This window comes from Amia ocellicauda, chromosome 10 (assembly GCF_036373705.1).
Source record: "Amia ocellicauda isolate fAmiCal2 chromosome 10, fAmiCal2.hap1, whole genome shotgun sequence".
Lineage (NCBI taxonomy): Eukaryota > Metazoa > Chordata > Actinopteri > Amiiformes > Amiidae > Amia > Amia ocellicauda.
The window spans coordinates 10,368,578-10,379,025 of record NC_089859.1 but is presented as its reverse complement, the minus strand read 5'-3'; the positions used below and the strand labels follow the sequence as shown (position 1 = coordinate 10,379,025).

The 10,448-nt window shown below is 40.8% G+C and overlaps 1 protein-coding gene across 2 annotated transcripts in view; it reads left to right on the top strand.

Annotated features, from left to right (window-relative positions):
* The first annotated feature begins 7,337 nt into the window (after nucleotides 1-7,337).
* The window catches only part of nexmifb (neurite extension and migration factor b), a 103,533-nt gene continuing 100,422 nt past the window's right edge, over nucleotides 7,338-10,448 (top strand). For both annotated transcript variants that reach the window (XM_066714954.1, XM_066714953.1), the window contains exon 1: nucleotides 7,338-7,760. The gene's annotated coding sequence lies outside the window, so the exon portion shown is untranslated. The remainder of the gene's footprint in view (nucleotides 7,761-10,448) is intronic.

Here is a 10,448-nt window from a genome sequence, read left to right as displayed (position 1 = left end):
TAGAAATGTTGGCCCATATTGATAGGATAGCATCTTGCAGTTGATGGAGATTTGTGGGATGCGCATCCAGGGCACGGAGCTCCCGTTCCACCACATCCCAAAGATGCTCTATTGGGTTGAGATCTGGTGACTGTGGGGGCCAGTTTAGTACAGTGAACTCATTGTCATGTTCAAGAAAACAATTTGAAATGATTCGACCTTTGTGACATGGTGCATTATCCTGCTGGAAGTAGCCATCAGAGGATGGGTACATGGTGGTCATAAAGGGATGGACATGGTCAGAAACAATGCTCAGGTAGTCCGTGGCATTTAAACGATGCCCAATTGGCACTAAGGGGCCTAAAGTGTGCCAAGAAAACATCCCCCACACCATTACACCACCACCACCAGCCTGCACAGTGGTAACAAGGCATGATGGATCCATGTTCTCATTCTGTTTACGCCAAATTCTGACTCTACCATCTGAATGTCTCAACAGAAATCGAGACTCATCAGACCAGGCAACATTTTTCCAGTCTTCAACTGTCCAATTTTGGTGAGCTTGTGCAAATTGTAGCCTCTTTTTCCTATTTGTAGTGGAGATGAGTGGTACCCGGTGGGGTCTTCTGCTGTTGTAGCCCATCCGCCTCAAGGTTGTACGTGTTGTGGCTTCACAAATGCTTTGCTGCATACCTCGGTTGTAACGAGTGGTTATTTCAGTCAAAGTTGCTCTTCTATCAGCTTGAATCAGTCGGCCCATTCTCCTCTGACCTCTAGCATCAACAAGGCATTTTCGCCCACAGGACTGCCGCATACTGGATGTTTTTCCCTTTTCACACCATTCTTTGTAAACCCTAGAAATGGTTGTGCGTGAAAATCCCAGTAACTGAGCAGATTGTGAAATGCTCAGACCGGCCCATCTGGCACCAACAACCATGCCACGCTCAAAATTGCTTAAATCACCTTTCTTTCCCATTCAGACATTCAGTTTGGAGTTCAGGAGATTGTCTTGACCAGGACCACACCCCTAAATGCATTGAAGCAACTGCCATGTGATTGGTAGGTTAGATAATTGCATTAATGAGAAATTGAACAGGTGTTCCTAATAATCCTTTAGGTGAGTGTATATTAAGAGGAGCAATAGCCCCATCCCTGACCTTTGAGTCAGGCACTCTATTCTGTACTAAACTTGCTAGCCTACTTAACACATGACTGGTCAAATTGAAAGCTCCACACTGGGAATTGCACCATCCTATAACTTGTCATACAGAACATGTCCATTACACCAGTATATGTCCCCCCCACCACATCAAGTTTACAGAAATAAGGACATTCTACAAACCATTTCCATTAGTGGCTTCAAAAAGGGATTGAACCCTTGGGCCAGGCACTGTTCACTGCTCAGGGCCTTCTGGGTAGAGCAAACAAGGCAACCTTTAAGTGTTTCTATATGCATTGTATAAGAGAAAAGAATGACTTCAGTTATTCTTGATTCAATTTGTTTACATTTTTTCTTTCTCGAGGAAAAGGATTGCCACTAAAAGAAGACCGAAATGAAAAAAAATGACAATTTCAGCTGTGAAAAACAAGGAAAAGAGGGATTTAGAATAGAGCTGGGATAGTTAAGCTCTTAAAACAAAAACACAAAGCATTTCCAATCAATTTGAAACGTATCATTAGACCTGATAATGGTATCTCTGATTTTCTCCAGATTGAGATATTGCACAATGTCTCTAACCCAGCGAGGGCTGAGGGTGTGGCAGTCTGCTTCCAGCTAAGATAAGGGAATCGGCCACGAGAAGTTATAAATCAAAGTAAAAAGAAAATGGAATATGTACCTCAAAAATATTTCACAATGTTCTCTGAGGGTGAAATGATCTACATTAAAGAAGGACCTCTTCATAAACTCGTAAAAGCACTCACTGTCCATTTGGTTTGCTACAATGGTTTAATATCTAGAGTGTCTGAATATCCCTGTTCTTTTAGCCACAGAAAATATGCCTCATGGATTGGAGACCGCATTATGGAGCTTGCAAGTTCCATGACTAAATCTCCAGTATCAAGCTCTGGGTGACAGTCCTGCAGGCATGGATTAAGACAATGTGCCAAGTAGTAGTGCCTGTAGAAGACATTTTGTTAGCAGCCTTCATTTTTGTTGCACCACCATTCAGTAGCCCACTCATATTTGCTCCACCACCATAAGCCTGCCCCACACAATCTGAGCACATAGTGTTGCCATGCAGAAGCACATCTTTAAGAACATTAACAGCTCATGCCGGAGACCGTCTCTTCCTTCCAGGTCAATTGTATCCCATTCGAATTATGGAAAGATTCTGCCCACCATAGACTACCAGTAACCCGTTCCTTCCCACTCGGATATCTGGTTTCATTTGCAATTATGCCTTTGAAATTTAAATGCTCTTCCCTTCCCTTCGCTTAATGAATCTGCTACTCCTGTGGAAATGTAGCTGCACGGTGCTGTCCAATGTTTGATTCTGGATGCATCTTCAGCCCTTTACTTGAATATCTGTTCAAAATGTCAGTTGGCTTTTTCATACTGGCTTCATTAGTAAACACTTGTCAGCAAAAAGCTTCAGTCCAGATGATGAGTTTCATGAAAAAAACCTTTTACATTTGTTTTGCTGTTCAATATACTGAATGGACAATTGAACTACTATGGAAAGTGTTTTTCTAAGAACATGGGATTTGTTTTAAAAATCTGTAGCATTTTTCCAGCTATCAAATCTTGTTCTGTTGTCTTTTGCTACAGAGTACCATTGTTCTCAAACAATGTTGTTACGTTGATATACAATTTGTGTTGTCCAAATTGTGTTGGAGGCTCCATATTTCCAGTTGAAGTGTATATCCTCCCCAGCCCGTTGGTTTATATTGGAGCAGGCACTATTTACATGTATATAATCAGTGCTGCCTCATATCAATATGTTATTTATTTAATTAAAGTGACTTAACTATTATGACATACAAAGAACACCCATAGAAACATAAATCTCATAATGACAGTTTTCTGAGAAACTTTAAATGTGATCATCAACCTATTTAGAATATTTATCATCAGTTATAGATGTAATTGTACATTTCTGAACGACAGTGTTTTTTCAGAGATGACATCGCTTATGCACACCTCCAGCATTCTCACTGTCCCTCTTCCTTGAGTTGTGCTGGGGGACCAGTAGGTGGCACTCATTCTCCTGGACTTTAAAGTCCAAACCAGTTCTGAAGCATTGTGTCTGGGGTCACTATTTGGGGTGTGATATTTTGGATAAGACATTGCACTGATGTCCTGGCTACTTCTGTTATAGTCATGAAACATTCCCGGAGATACTGACTGGTTGAGCATCCCCACTCTCTCCTTCAATCTCTCTCCCCCTTTGCTTACATTCACTACCTGTGTGTTTACAAACACAAACAGGGTCATATGTCTGTGTGATGGAAACACATTTCTCAAATCATTAAGAGAATTCATATTTTTGTGTGGTATATTACTGAGATTGAGTGGTTCAATTAAAACCTTCCCAAAAAGAGAATGAACATAATTTGGTTCTTTACTAGATGCTAGTTGAAGTTTGAGAAGAGTCGAATAGACCTCAAGGGCCACCAAGCACTGTGAAGTACACTCTGTACAGATACAAGAAAATCCAGTACAAGGCAAGGTAGGGTACACAAAAGAAAAAAAAACTTACAGAAAGATATTAGAGATCTTAAAATCGGTTTCCTGAAACACTGCAGGAAAACTATTTTTAAAAAAGGCTGATAAATTACAAAGTCACACACAGATAAACTTTCCAGAAGCACAGCCACAATAGTGGTACGTAAATGTGGCTAGAAAGTCTTCTACTCAAAGAGAATATAGCAAAGACTTCCTTTATCAAAAGAATATGTATCACAGTCTTTGAAAAGGTTATTTGAACTTCCACATTATCATCTGAAATGTATGATTCCCATCTCCATTCATATGTTTCTGAAGACTTACTGAGAACCATATAGAAATATATGTATATAAATTATTATACGTGTACTCAAAGTATCAATCATTATGTTTGACATACTGGTTAAAGTCACATTCGTATTCGGTTGATTTGTTTACAGATACGATTAATTTAAGAAAACTTGTATGCACAACGTATACATTATATACATTTTTTTATGCTGCTTATAAAACATCAATTATTAATGTCTCATACATATGAATGAAATATATGAATCATATAGACATTGTTGTACAATTGCATTTAAAATATATTGTGGAGCTCACGACAGCCGACCATGGGTACAAGTGACCTCGACCTAAAATGTACTTTAAATGTTCCTAAGGTGTTTACTCTCAACAAGACGGCACTAGCAAATGCTGCACTGAGTAGAAAAAGTGCACACGGACTGGGTTGAAAGCTTACACTCCCTGTTCCCCTTCACAGCATTTCTTATAAGAAAGAGGTGGGTCAACCAGCTACAGGTACACTAACTTGCAATTCATTCACATAATTACCCTCACATTCCCACCAAAAAAGTCCAACTAATTCCAAGCAGGTGATCTTCCACCTTCCACATACTAGCATACTGAGAGGGCAGCTGCTACAATACGTTAGGTACAAATCATACATACATATTTCAGTATATAGATATATATATATATATATATATATATATATAAAGAGATATTAGTGATATTATATTCAGTGTCTTATAACTACCCATATAAATGAGCCAACCCCCTTTTAAATGTGTATGGATCTGTTATGACTTGCAGTTGAGTTATTGTCTTACTATAATCTGACATGCACATACAGTTATACATTTAAATGTTTTTAAGTTAAGCAGTATTTTTTATTTAATTTTTTAATACTGTGACCTTTGTGATATGCTCAATGACAATATTTGAACAACTATTAAAATGACAGAAGAAATGTATGGGACTTTCTACATACACCAATCACCCATAACATTATGACCACTGACAGGTGAAGTGAATTACACTGATAATCTCGTTATCATGGCACTTGTCAGTGGGTGGGATATATTATGCAGCAAGTGGACATTTTGTCCTCAAAGTTGATGTGTTAGAAGCAGGAAAAATGGGCAAGCGTAAGGATCTGAGCGACTTTGACAAGGGCCAAATTGTGATGGCTAGACGACTGGGTCAGAGCATCTCCAAAACTGCAGCTCTTGTGGGGTGTTCCCGGTCTGCAGTGGTCAGTACCTATCAAGAGTGGTCCAAGGAAGGAAAAGCGGTGAACCGGCGACAGGGTCATGGGCGGCCAAGTCTCATTGATGCACATGGGGAGTGAAGGCTGGCCCGTGTGGTCCGATCCAACAGACGAGCTACTGTAGCTCAAATTGCTGAAAAAGTTAATGCTGGTTCTGATAGAAAGGTGTCAGAACACACAGTGCATCGCAGTTTGTTGCGTATGGGGCTGCGTAGCCGCAGACCAGTCAGGGTGCCCATGCTGACCCCTGTCCACTGCCGAAAGCGCCTACAATGGGCACGTGAGCATCAGAACTGGACCACGGAGCAATGGAAGAAGGTGGCCTGGTCTGATGAATCATGAGTTCAAGTTGTTGACTTGGCCTCCAAATTCCCCAGATCTCAATCCAATCGAGCATCTGTGGGATGTGCTGGACAAACAAGTCCGATCCATGGAGGCCCCACCTCGCAACTTACAGGACTTAAAGGATCTGCTGCTAACATCTTGGTGCCAGATACCACAGCACACCTTCAGAGGTCTAGTGGAGTCCATGCCTCGACGGGTCAGGGCTGTTTTGGCGGCAAAAGGGGGACCTACACAATATTAGCCAGGTGGTCATAATGTTATAGCTGATCGGTGTATATTGGCATCATATTGGTCAACATATTTCATATATTGTTTTTTTACAACAGTTTTACATATACGTCACATTTTGTGTACAACTATACATTTTTTCCAATGTACTGGTTGAAAACATAGAGGAGGGTCTGTGATTGGTTTAGGGCAAGAATCTGCAGATGGTATTGGATATCTTTAAACTTTGGGTGGAATTGCACTTAAGTCTATCATGTTACTCGATACAGAAAGAAGTTGATGGAGCAGAAAGTCCCCTTCCTATAAGGAAATGGCCCAGTAGATACTTGTAAGAAAATGTATTTGGTTCAAATAGAAAGCTACGGAAATTTGAAGTCACTGGGATGCCCCACCGAACCTTAACTCCATTGAACAAATGGGGGATACTGGCACTGTGCTTCAACATAAGAACATCAGAACATAAGAAAGTTTACAAACGAGAGGAGGCCATTCGACCCATCGTGCTCGTTTGGTGTCCATTAGTAACTGAGTGATCCAAGGATCATATCCAGTCTATTTTTAAATGTTCCTAAATTGTCAGCTTCAACCACATCACTGGGGAGTTTGTTCAGATTGTGACGACTCTCTGTGTGAAGAAGTGTCTCCTGTTTTCCATCTTGAATGCCTTGAAGCCCAATTTCCATTTGTGTCCCCGGGTGCGTGTGTCCCTGCTGATCTGGAAAAGCTCCTCTGGTTTGATGTGGCCGACGCCCTTCATGATTTTGAAGACTTGGATCAAGTGCCCACATAGTCTCCTCTGTTCCAGGGTGAGAAGGTTCAGGTCCTCAGTCTCTCAGTAGGACTTTCCCTTCAGACCTGGAAGAAGTCTGGTTGCTCTCCTCTGAACTGCCTCTAGAGCAGCGATATCTTTCTTGAAGTGTGGAGCCCAGAACTGTCCACAGTATCCAGATGAGCTCTAACTAGTGCATTGTACAGTCTGAACATCACTGCCCTTGTTCTCAATTCTACACTTTTGACAATATACCCTAACATTGTTTGCCTTTTTTATTGCTTCCCCACACTGTTTGGATGGAGAAAGTGAGGAGTCCACATAGACTCCTAGGTCTTTCATGCGTTACTTCATCTAGTTCTATTCCTCCCATAGTGTAATTATAGTGGACATTTGTTACCTGGTTGTATTACCTTGCACTTGTCCACGTTGAATTTCATCTGCCAGGTGTCGGCCCACAACTGAATATTATCCAAGTCCTGTGAATAGCCGGCGCTGCCGAGATGGCAGTGTGTGGGTAGTGCGACTCAGGCCTGTGTGTCTATGTCCTGGGGCCGTGTCAGTGGCCTGCATGCGCTCGTGTCACAGGACCGCAGCCGCGAGCATCCAGTCTGTGCGTCCCGCGCGCGCCCCCGATCCGCGTGCACGGGGTGGGCGCGCTCTGCACGACAGGTCGGAGAGAGAGAGAGAGAGAGAGAGAGAGAGAGAGAGAGAGAGAGAGCTCGTCGGGAGGGGGAGGAGGAGGAGGAGGAGGAGGGGGGGCCAGCTGCAAAAAAAAAAAAAAAAAAAAAAAAAAAAAAAGATACGGCGTAACAATGGCAGCATCAAGCACCTTGTTGTAGATGGTGGAAAACAGCCGAAGGGGCGCCATAAATTAGGGATCTGAGCACATAAGACATGACACCACCTCGAAACGTGGACATCGCGGGGGGAAAATGAAATGGTTAAAGTCCTCGCTGGGTTCGCGGACCATGAAGACTGCTGTGAAATAAAAATGGAGTTGTTGTAGCGGTGATGAGAGAGAAGCTCTGGCTCCATCACTGAGAGGCGCGTCCACCTGCTGACACTGGGAGTCCAGGCTGGGGAGAGGAAAAAACATGGAGAAGTGGCTGCATTAAGGAAAAAGACAAATTTCCCATTTTGTTAAAAGAGGAGGAGGGGTGAGGGGGGGGATCCGGGCGACGGGGAGAAGGAGCGCAGTTTGGGTGCATTGAGAGGTAAGTCGGATAATGCGGTGCCATTGAGAGTAAATGCCTTCTCCTGCGAGAGCTCGCATACCCAGCACTTGCACACCACAGCTGCATGCATGTACCACAAAAGGCCTTTTTATGTTTTAGTTGTCAGCATCTCCATCCATTTGCACAGACAGTTAAGGCAGTCCTCGCTGGCTTTTGCATTTGCATTTGCATTTACGTTATTGTTATGATGATTATTATTGTGGTGGCTGTTATGATCATTACTATGATGATTGCATTACTTTCCAACTATGCATCGCCATAATCATTGCCAAATAGGAGAACTACAGGATGCTTCATTTCATGCTGGGCACACTCAAACCCTGGATTATAAAAAGCAGGTTTTGTAGTCTATTGCAGCTAACTTCATTTACTTTTTAAGTGAGCTGGAGTCGATTGGACGGTTTCTGTGGCAGAATGTATGGATTCTCTTATTTCTGATATTTGTTTCACTGGTTATCTGTGTGTGGGTCAGAAACGTGGAAGTTTCCTTCAAGTGTGGTTTAAATGCACAGTTGTTATTTATTGCATGGTCTTCCAGTTCATATTTGCTCCCCACGTTGCAGGAATTGCCAAACTGCAAGGTGTACAGTGCAGCTTTTGTATTTGTATGTTTGCTATGCTATTGCTAGTGCTAGCTATTATTTTAACACCACGTGAGAGAATGTGAATACTACTGCTACTATTGTTATTGTTATAATAATAATAATAATAATAATAATAATAATAATAATAATAATAATAATATGTTGCCGAGACATTTTATTGCTTTTGCATGTTTATTTGGAGGATAGTTTCCAATCTTTATCAGATTAGCACCCTCTCCCTCTCCTTTGATGGGATGCTGCAAAACGTGAACCATGAGAAATAAACTTATGATAAGGATTAAGTGCAGTAGAGTATATAACCCTACAAGTGTAGACTGGAATCTTTAACGTTTATTTCTAGAATTGTAAACTAATAACAAAGTTCACAAACATTTATTTTGCAACGGTTAAGAAGACAAAAGGTCTTATAAAAGTTTAGTTTTATTCTCTGAACCCTTTCCTCCAAATCTTTGATCTTAATATTGAACAACATTTAGAGTTTTCCTCTTTAAGTCCTAGTTACGTAGAGCAAGCATGGTTTTAAAAAGGATTTATTTTCTGTTTGTCTCACACAGTGGCTGAACACATTGTGATTGATGTACATCATATGTGCACCACTTCAAACTAAACTGTGTCTGAACTGAAGTGAATGCTCAGGGTTGGATATGTGATAGATTTTTCATTCACAGGTGCTCCTTGCCTTTTTTTAGTAGGCGGAGAGAAATTTAATATTGAATACCAGTTTGAAGCTAAAGAAGGTAACTGTAATACATCTCAGTTGGCAGCCTTTTTATGTATTTTATTTATGGTTTATTGTTGGCTGAAGGGTGATAGTGTAACATGCAGCAAATACCCTCCTCAACTTTCTCACAATATCACATGTAGGGAAATTAATTGGATGCTGTCTGTATGAAACAATGTCATTTATAGTGATTTTTGTAATAGTAAATTTGAAATATATGCCAGGAAGGCCTTGTTGTCAATACAGGGAAATTTTGAGAAACATATACTGACACAGTACATGAAGCCTGATGTTAAATAGTTTTCAGTGATTTTAAAGAAAACATTGTATATCCAAGAAAAAGTAAATGATAAACCTTTTGTTGTAGCTGGTCTTCTGTTATAAATTAGACAGTTTATAAACAGTTTGGTTGGTAGGGCCTATTTTGCCTGGGCCTGAATACAGCAAGTTATGCAGGGTAGCTGGCAAGCAAACAAACAGGTGCTTTAATTTAGATTTCCACAAAAAAGGTATCCACCGAAGCCCACCATTGGGGAGTGCATCCCTGCTGATATCCATTGTCCGGATCTAAACCAGTTGCACTTATTGGTGTGAGGCTGAGTGTTCTCCGAATGCTACAGGTCATTGACACTTATATTGCCATTTTGAGTACCATCCTGTGCTAAATTATATTGTGCAAATGTTAGCAGTAAGTTCCAGAGTCGTATTGCAAGGGGGAGCATATCATTATTTATGGAGAGCATCTTTGCACTGTGTTTATATTTTTGTACTGTATTGAGGCCTGTACTGTACTGTACCTGCTGACTAACACTATCCTTTGTGGCTTGTTGTGTGTTTTGCTGGGATAAAAGTATAATCATGCCCGTGGTGCACAGTAAGCATACAATTAAATGTGTGTGTGTATGTTATATATATATATATAATACGTTAATGACTTGTTTATTATTATAAAAGGGTATCTGCTGTCTTTTTATTGAGTAGTCCTCTCATTACTAACCTAATTGCACCTGCCGTTGTCTTCATGAGCGTTTCTTTCCAATTTCACTACGAACAATCGAATTAAACCCTTTGTTTCATGGCATAAGTCTCGAAAAGAGCAGCATCACTCCAAATTCCTATTATTGAGCGTTTGTGGTGCATGTTGAATGAAGTGATCACAGTTTCAGGACCTATTCAACAATTATATAAAAGGTCATCCACATAAATGAGGTTTTATAAATAACCCTGTACCTAAGGTAAATGTCCCTGTGTATGTTGAGTGTTGTCTTAGTCAAGATGTATTTAAACAAAAAGCTCCCATGCCAGTATTTTAATAAACAAAACATCTCTTTACACACCAAC